General features: G+C 36.9%; 1 protein-coding gene across 47 annotated transcripts in view; it reads left to right on the top strand.

Moving 5' to 3' along the window:
• The window catches only part of MBNL1 (muscleblind like splicing regulator 1), a 222460-nt gene that overhangs the window by 148752 nt on the left and 63911 nt on the right, over positions 1 to 9797 (top strand). The gene's annotated exons all lie outside the window — the stretch shown is intronic.

The raw sequence follows: 9797 nt of genomic DNA, 5'->3' as shown, positions 1-9797 counted from the left end.
GTAGTATCAGCGTTTTTGTTTGTTTGTTTGTTTGTTTGATAGAAGTTTCTACCCCAATTTCTCTTAACGTCTCCTCTTATTACCCATTTAAAACCTCACAATTAGACTGCTTGCAGAGAATGATTTTGTGCAAATGGACTTGCTTTTGGATCCTTAGGTGAGTCCTGTTTTTTGTCATCTGTAACAGCTACTGCGACAGTGGAGCTTGGACTTCTACCTTAAACCGAAAAGTCTTAGAGAGTTCACAGAACTCCTGAAGGAGTTCACAGTTTGAATGGGGGTATTCAAAGGCCCTAACAGTTTTTGTTAATTCTACATGTGCAGTTTCCTGGAGAGTGAGTCCATAGCATACAGGGGTGTCTCTGACCCTCCACAGCTGAAGAGTTGTTTATATGCCCTGTACAGAGCCAGAAAATATTCTGAAAATAGCAAAAAGATCTGAAAACTCTGGCTATAGAGAAATACTGTTTCATGAATAGAGAATACATTGAATTAGATGAGAAGAGCTGGTGTAAAGGAGCCATTGTCACAAGATCAACAAAGGTTTGTTATCCCTGTGGAATAGCTGCCTTGGAGCTAATTCCCAAGCGAGCACCCTCAGGTGGTTTTTAGAGGAATCCTCTGGGCTCTTTTGCATTGTATTGACACTGAAGCCAAGAGATGAACACTTCTCAGAATGTAGATGTGTTGTGGTATATTTCCAGGTCAGTTTGCCTCGAAAACTATGTTGCTGTCATGTTGGAGAAATAACACGTAACAGAAATGATGAATTTGGAGACTGTACCTTTAACCTGTGACCAAGACAATTAGTCATGTCACCTTCACTCACCTCAGATTCCTTTTATGTGTATTGGGCATTCAGCAGATGTCTAGCCTCTGAGTAAAATCCAGGGACTTAAGGGAGTTTGAGGTTTACTGTTTATTAGATTTATTACATATTTAGATTAACCTGTTATTTAAATTATTTCAGTAACACAGTTACTAACATTTCGGTTATTTTGGTAACAAAGTGATGAATGTTTTCATGTTAGTTTTTAAAATATAAAATTTAAATAATTTGTATTCGAATGATTACAGGCCTCATATGCCTAGTGTACAACAGAAGTTTATAATGTTTAATTCTAAAAAAGTAACTTTTGGGAGCGGGTGGGGAAGGCTGTAGGCTATAGCAAAGTCTGCCTGGAAGAAGTATTTCTTGGAGGAGACTCTGTACCAATCATGACACTTTTTATCCATTTTTAGGGCGTTTTAAAAACTTGTAAAACAGTCTTTTTTGTGTATAAAATAATCCTTTATTCCCAAGGATGCTGGATTTTTGTCTTGCTACAGAATTATAGAAAAATAGAAAAAATGAAAGGTACAGTCTGAAAAGAATCCAAACTAAATTCAAATTGATTTTTAAAGTTACATTAAAAAGAATAACACTTCACTGTCAATTTGAAAAACCTTAAAATGTCATGTCATTACTCCCTAAACAACATATTTTAGAAATAGAAACCAAACAATAGATTTCAGTCATGGTAATGTAACATCCTCTCAGGCAAGCCTGATACAGTGCTAGTTGCTAAACCAAAGCAGAAAGGCACTGAAGCAGGTCACTTGCAATATTCACTGGCAGGTGAGGAGTTTGTTATGATACTTGCTTTCCAACTTTTTGTTTTCAAACTTGAAATCTAAATCTGCAAAGACATTCTTGCTTGATCAAACATTCTTTTGCCTTGCTTTGGAAATGTCTAATTGTATAAACCAATGCTGTCAGGAGTTTGTAATTCTAAACTTTGAACCATTAGATAGGCTGTTGTCCTCAGTTGACTAGCTGTTTATCTTACAGATTTGACTCTTTACTGGACATGTCCTCTTTGAACTTATTTAGATAATTATTATCTACTGTTCAGGCCTGAAAAGAAGATCAAATAACAATGGTGTAATATTCAGGATTATTTATACTTCATGTAAAGCAAGAGGGGTTGTACATCTCTGGTAGAAATCTCAGAAAGAGAACTCTATTTGGTAACAATATAGAGTTTTGAGATGTGATCTGCATTTGTGTTGCAATTTGGAAGACCAACAGCTTAAGGTTTTTTAAAAATGAATTGTAGTAAATTTATATATACATGCTTTTTTTTCCCCAAGAATGTATCTCCTTCTTGTATTTAGACCTTTCTTAGATTAAGTTCTTTAAAAAATGTTGTTGCCTTAAATAAGTTAAGACATCCTCTAGTTCCCTTTGAGGGCAGAGAGAATGCCCATAGGGGAGGAAGAAAGGAATTGAGAGGGCTAGTACTCTCATGTATTTTTCTCTTTTTCTTTTTTAAATTTTCTTGGCTGAACCTCATGGCATGTGGGATCTAGCTCCCTGACCAGGATTTGAAACGCCAGGTCTTAAGCATTGGACCTCCAGGGAAGTCCTTCTCATGTACTTTTTAATGTTTTAGTTCAGGTCTTTCATAATTAAAATACCCTCCTCTTTCTTAACAAATACTCTTTCATCTTAATTATACTCAATTAAAATCTTCATCAGTTTCCATGGTATTAAATCATACTAATTCTGGATAATCAATGGTAAATAGTATTAATGCATTAATTAAATAGTCTATTCAATGTCTTTTCCACATAAAGATCATTCTACCCTCAACTAATGAAGGAATATATATTATACTTCAAAATTTTCATCAGTCATAGGATGATTTCATTTTATTTATAATGAATCAAGTCACATCATGATAGACTGATCCTTTGGAAAAAAGACAAATTTTAAATGGCACTTGCTTTTTAGAGTGATATTGAAATGCATACATCTGGGAACTGCATGATAGAATTTCTACAAAACATTAATATTTATCTTGTGGGTCACCACCTGAAGACTAATAGCACTACGTCCTGAATTCTTGTCATGGACTATGTTAGTAAAACAGTAATAAAAGTGATAGAGTAGTTCACTATTTTATATCCTGTGGCTGGTTATGGTCATCTGGCTGGAGTCTAACCCATATTAATCCCCTGAGTAAACAGTCAGGAACATTCAATGATGTACTTAAAATACTTTTTAACATGTGGTATTTAGAGTGTTTAGAATGTCAAAGGATCCTTTGTAATGATCTTCCCCTTGAGTAGTTCAAAAGATATTTTTAAAGTTATGTTTCAAAGAGCACAGTGTTTGAAGACTTTCAGAAAATATAAATCTAGCAGAGTACTTGTCGGGAGGCGGGGCGGGGAAGCTCTGTTCTTGGGGGGGAAAAAAATCATCCTGCACACTAAAATGATATATTAGTCAAATAACCTATGAAAAACTCAGGAAAACAGAGTATGTGTTCATTTTTGCTTAAGAAAAAGAACTTTTATTTTTTCACGAACAAGAGAATGCATTTGGTGCTCCCTTAGGGAGCTACATTCTTCTCCATAATTGTGTTTTTCACATTTTATGTTCAAATGGAAATGACTGAAGAGAAAGCATAACATGTTCATTTTTTTTCATAGAACATATTAAATCCTGTTTCTATGGCAACAACTTTTAATTGGCAAATCCCATTCTGTCAGTACTCTCAAGCTTATTTTTCTAGGGTACATTGAATTGTTGAAAGTGCTTCACAAAATAAAAGTTAGATTTGGCATTGTTCTTTGGCATTGAAGATGCTCATGGTCAAGATTTATTTTATTAAATGATTTAGCTATAATATATGTGAGCTTCCCTGGTGGCTCAGTGGTAAAGAATCTGTCTGCCATGCAGGAAACACGGGTTCAAGCCCTGGGTCGGGAAGATTCCCTGGAGAAGGAAATGACAACCCACTCCAGTATTCTTGCCTGGAACATCCCATGGACAGAGGAGTCTGGCGGGCTACAGTCCATAGGGTTGCAGAGAGTTGGACATGACTTAGTGACTAAATAGCAGCAACAATACTTGCATAATAGGTTGCTGTAGAGATAATAACATTTATCTCAACACTCCGTTGTGTGTCAAAAAACCTGCCAAGGATTGATACAGACACGCAGGCTTACAAACTAAGACTAGCAACTTGAGTTATTTCACATGGCTGAAGTAGTCAGCTATCTTACCTGACTGAACAAACAAAGTTTGAAAAAAAATATTTAAATCCTTTTGGGCTAGTTTCAAACTTTTAAAACTGTGTATCTGTGGTTCCTTATGGCCTTGACTTTAATAGTATGGAGTAGATTGATTTATTAGAAACAAACATAGTTTGCAGCTTGCTTCTCATAAATTTTATCTCTCGAATCAATGTGGTACAGAATTTTGAACCAGGTATTTGCTAAGTTGGATTCGACTACTGCAGTGTTATAAAAATAGATTAAGTAAACAGACACAGCAGGCCAATGCAGCTTGGATTTTGAACTCTTCCGAGACCCAGTATAACTTGAATAGTTGATAGGTCTAGAGAGAAAGAAATATGAATCCCTAAGGTAATTTTAATATTATATGATAAAGGAAGAACTATTTTATTGCAAAGGATCAGGTGCTGTATCTATTATAATTATTTCAGGGAGATTTATCCAAAAGCTTCAATTTTTAAGGCTATTCTAGTCTGCTGTGTATTTTTTTCTGGCTTTGCTATTTTTATATCACTGCAGTAGCATAACCCTGCACCAAGCTCAAGACGCCAGTGCAGTTGGTGTTGACTGTGAAAACTGTTATTAAACGAAAGCTAGCAAAAGCAAATCCTTGGAAAGAGAGAACTTGTCTACACTGAAGACTCACAATATTAAATTTGTCTTCTAAATATTAAAATTTGTAAAGAGTAAATGATACTGTGTATCTCCTCCTTCAAAGCTGTGACTTCATATAGTTAAGAACTAAAATATGTTTAGTCATTCTTTTTAATTATTCTCCACTATTGCAGATTTTCTGTGAAAGTGTTCCTTTCTCGTGTACGATCTTTGTCTCTTTAATTTGTTCTTATTGCATTTTTGGTTAACAAATGACTTTGTTCTTTTCTTCAGAAGTCTCAGAAAGCATTTATGTCTGAATGGTTCAACCTTATCTTGTTAAAGTGCCAGTCTGCCCTTCTTATCTCCATATGTTCCCTGAGCGTTATGATTCTCATAATGTAATGTAAATTACATTTATATAGGAAACAAATTAGGAATGTTTGCTATCTGTCTTTATGTATAGTCAGTTCAGTTCAGTCGCTCAGTTGTGTCCGAACTGCAGCACGCCAGGCCTCCCTGTCCATCACCAACTCCCAGAGTCCACCCAAACTCAAGTCCATTGAGTTGGTGATGCCATCCAACCATCTCATCCTCTGTTGTCCCCTTCTCCTCCTGCCATTAATCTTTCCCAGCATCAGGGTCTTTTCAAATGAGTCAGCTCTTCACATCAGGTGGCCAAAGTATTGGAGTTTTACCTTCAACATCATTCCTTCCAATGAACACCCAGGACTGATCTCCTTTAGAATGGACTGGTTGGATCTCCTTGTAGTCCAAGAGACTCTCAAGAGTCTTCTTCAACACCACAGTTCAAAAGCATCAATCCTTCGGCGCTCAGCTTTCTTTATAGTCCAACTCCCACATCCATATATGACCACTAGAAAACCCGTAGCCTTGACTAGACGGACCTTTGTTGACAAAGTAACGTCTCTGCTCTTTACTATGCTGTCTAGGTTGGTCACAACTTTCCTTCCAAGGAGTAAGCGTCTTTTAATTTCATGGCTGCAATCACCATCTGCAGTGATTTTGGAGCCCAGAAAAATAAAGTCAGCCACCATTTCCACTGTTTCCCTATCTATTTGCCATGAAGTGATGGGACCGGATGCCATGATCTTTGTTTTCCGAATGTTGAGCTTTAAGCCAACTTTTTCCCTCTCCTCTTTCACTTTCATCAAGAGGCTTTTTAGTTCCTCCTCACTTTCTGCCATAAGGGTGGTATCATCTGCATATCTGAGGTTATTGATATTTCTCCCGGCAATCTTGATTCCAGCTTGTGCTTCTTCCAGCCCAGCATTTCTCATGATGTACTCTGCATATAAATTAAATAAGCAGGGTGACAATATGTGTGTAAATATACACATACATGCTTTGTGGATAGATTTGACTGTATCACATTTGTCTCTAGTAACCTAAGAAAAGGGTATTATTAATTTATATAAAGAGTGATAAATCAGCTACCAAGGCCATTCCATAAACAGAAAAATAGATATTAGGTGGCCTACAGTTCCCTGTATGATGCCAAGTTCTTTGAACCACATGCCTTGAACACTGTTTTATGGGCCAACTGGATTTCAGTAGACCCTATATATTCTTATAGTGTTTAAGTATTTGGGAATAGTCCCAAAGATTGATGACATGTAATTGTTGGTGTTCATGCTTGGGAGGAACTGTAAGTCACTGTGCCCTAAGTGGGCTTGGTGCCTCAGCTGGAGAGGATACCCAATCGGCTACCCACCTCAGTATGTCCCTGTTGACTTCACATACAGAGTGGTTCTGATGAAGTGGGGCATTTGTATGTTTGGGGACTTACAGTGGTCTAGAGGACACAGTTGTGCTTTGAAGTATCAAAGGTCTTTTCTTATCAGGGATGTACAAATAGAATTTTTAAAGTGGAAGAAATCTAACAAAGATTAGTTATCATTTTCAGATCTTCAGCTCTTTTAATTCCAAAAGTCCCAGTCTCATAATTGAATGAAGGAATATTCTTCTGTTGCCTTTCAATTCCTGTACTAAGAGCATCTGCCTTGGTCACGAGTGCTTCTGATTTGCAGTTCAGTTCTTATGTCTGCCTACTTGCAGCCAGTCCAGGGTTTATGACTTTGAAGATATATAACTAGATACTCTATGGGAAATGGTAGGACAGAGGAGACACAGAATTTTCTGGGAAAACGCCAATGATTCTGGTTCTAGGACCTACCAGTTGAAAGTTAGAGCTGGAATTCCTGGGTCGGGAAGATCCCCTGGAGAAGGAAATGGCTACCTACTCCAATGTTTTTGCCTGGAGAATTCCACGGACAGAGGAGGCTGGCGGGCTACAGTCCCTGTGGTCACAAAGAGTTGGACACAACTAAACGACTAACACTTTTGTTGTTGTTTAGAGACTAATTTACTTTTATTCAATCCTTCCAAGTTCACTTGAAGTATTTCATAGATCTTGAAAGGGATTTTAATCTCCATATATGCTGTTTTGTATATGTGGATATGGGTCTCCCTGGATATACACATACCCATATATATATATGTGAGTGTGTGTGTGTGTGTGTATATATATATATCTTCACTTCTCTTGTATGTATCTCTCTTTCTAGACACACTCAAACACACAAATGTTAATCAGTTTGAGATCACGTTTTTGGAAATAAAATGCCATACCTTCTTTCTTGTAGTGGAGAAGTACCCCCAAGTAGCAGGAACATGAATACTGGGATACTTGATTTGGGAAGGTATGTCTATAGGACACAGACAAGAATGGTCTTGTCCTGCAGTCTGGAGAGGCAGAGCACTTTGTAGAATGGCTCTCCTTAACAAAACAATGAACTGAGGCCCACTCCCACTTTGAAACACTGTCTGTCTCCTTTATCATTTTTAAAGGAACTTCACCATGTAATATTATACATAAAGGTGATCTTTCTTAGAGAAATTTAAACCTTTCCTAGAATGGATAATGACAGCCCCAAGTTTGAAGTGTGAAGTCTTCACAGCTAGGAGGAGATGTGTTATGTAACTGCTTCAGCTACCCTTCACAGATTTCTGACATTGCCCTTCACATTCCTGACTGTCCCACATTTCCATTTTTTCTTCCAGTTTCTTATACCTGTACACCTTCCTTCTTCTGACCTTATCATTAGGATTTGCAAACTTGGTTCATACAATTTGCCTGAAAATCACATGGGGAAGCCAAATGCCTCTTACAACTCCAGAAGACTTTTGGGGGAGGAAAGCTGACCATATTCGGGGGCTTAATTTTGTATATTTCCTTATCCTTGGTGTGTCTACTTTCTGCCTGCAGTGGTTTTGTTTGCACAGCATTTTGCTAAACATATGCCAGGCATTATTGCAGTGCTGCTTCCTATACCAAACACCTTGGCATAATTCAAGATGAAAAACAGAATGTATGTGAGAGATGAAAAAATCAGATTTGATTACTGAAGTGCTGACATCCAAATTGGTAGCAGTGAGAAGTAACACATTTGCCTCAGGCATGCCTATCTGTGTGTCTCTCCCCCTCCTACTCCAAGTCACAGGGAAGCCCATTTAAACATTCTTAGGAATGCTTTCCAATTTTACTTTGGTGGGAAAGGCTGAGTTTTCAAGGAATTTGTAATAAAGTATTGGCATTCTCTTATGCTTCTGTCATTTGAATGAATCGCAAACTATTTTTGAGTTTCTTCTATTGAACATGGGTTATAAGTATAGGAAACATCATTAAGTCTTGTCATTTTGGAAAGGGAAATTTATATTATGGAGAGGCAGTTGAGATTTATAACTAGCCAGTCCTGGCATAAAGACTTCTTTTTTCTTCATATGATGCAACATAAACAGAGATATCAACAAGAGGTTCCTAAAGATAGGCCTTAAATTTTTAAAATACTTGAATGATACTGTATTCATATGAATATGTAATTCACTTCTTATTGCTCCGTAATGCTTCTGTTAAAAATTTCAGAGCATCTTTCTGAGAGCTAAAATTGATATGAGACCCAATGCAGTGGTGTTAATGGGGACAGAGTTCAACAAATTGAGCCTTTTGTACATATTTACATTTCGTGTGCTATTTCAAAACTCCAAAAATGAATGGAATGCTTTTGAAAATTGGCATACTTCTCCTACTTCTGCCTCTTTGAATAAACAACTGCCCCAGAATTTCTGTTTTTGTTAAGTAGCAACAAGAAATAAAAAACATTTGAAGTGTTAATCTTTAATTTTTGAATAATATATCTTTTTTTAGTATTTCTTCTTAACTGATTCCCTTCTATTTGGGGCACAGTTATATAATAGCCTTAATTGGGTGAGCTGTCATCTCAGGGTGGGAAAAATACACATGAAGAAAGAACATACATTATAAAAGTAGCCTTTCAGAATACTTTAGTGCTCTGCAATACAGTCACGTTCTTCTGAAAGGGAGCTACTCTCACTTTTTTTGCGATAAAGTAAGGGAAACTTCTTAAAAGATGCAAAAATATTCCTGAAATTCGTCTGAGTAGAAAATCCCAAAGCCCCCTTTTTTCTGTTTTTAACAGGAAACACGCCTTCACAGATGGTCTTTTGAATTTTCTAGCATGTTAATGCGGTATATAATTTATTTCCTTAGGTCCTAAGTTCTAGACTGGTCCTGTCTTATCTCTTTAATGATACCTCCCTCCTAAAAGGAATTTGCATCACTTGCTTAGATGCTGCAAGAAGATAATATAACTCCTCTATATAAACATTCCTGTCCTTCCCACCTAACACTTACTCGGCCATCTCCCCGTCTTAGGTCATCGCTCCCTCAAATCCCTTTTCCACTTGTGCCTGCGTACCTCTGAGGTCTGAGAAGGGAGCAACATGCATTCCCGCTAGAATTCACATAGAAGGTGCTTATGGCCCTTGCGTGGCTTTTAAATCTGTTATGCAGCTTAGAATCACAAATTATTTTGTGGCTACAATCTTATCTATCCTAGAGGAGTTTTTGATATCCAGAACTGATTCCAGATTCCAGAGTGCTGTTCTGTTGCCCGTTTCCTTTTTTATTTTTTTCAAATTATAGTTGATATACACTGCTTCCGGTATATAGCAGAGTGATTCAGTTTTATATATATATATACACACATACATATATATGTATATATATATGTATTCTTTTTCTATAATTTACCATT

The sequence above is a fragment of the Bos taurus genome, chromosome 1 (genome assembly GCF_002263795.3).
Source record: "Bos taurus isolate L1 Dominette 01449 registration number 42190680 breed Hereford chromosome 1, ARS-UCD2.0, whole genome shotgun sequence".
In the NCBI taxonomy this organism is placed as follows: domain Eukaryota; kingdom Metazoa; phylum Chordata; class Mammalia; order Artiodactyla; family Bovidae; genus Bos; species Bos taurus.
This window is presented reverse-complemented; position numbering and strand designations above follow the sequence as displayed.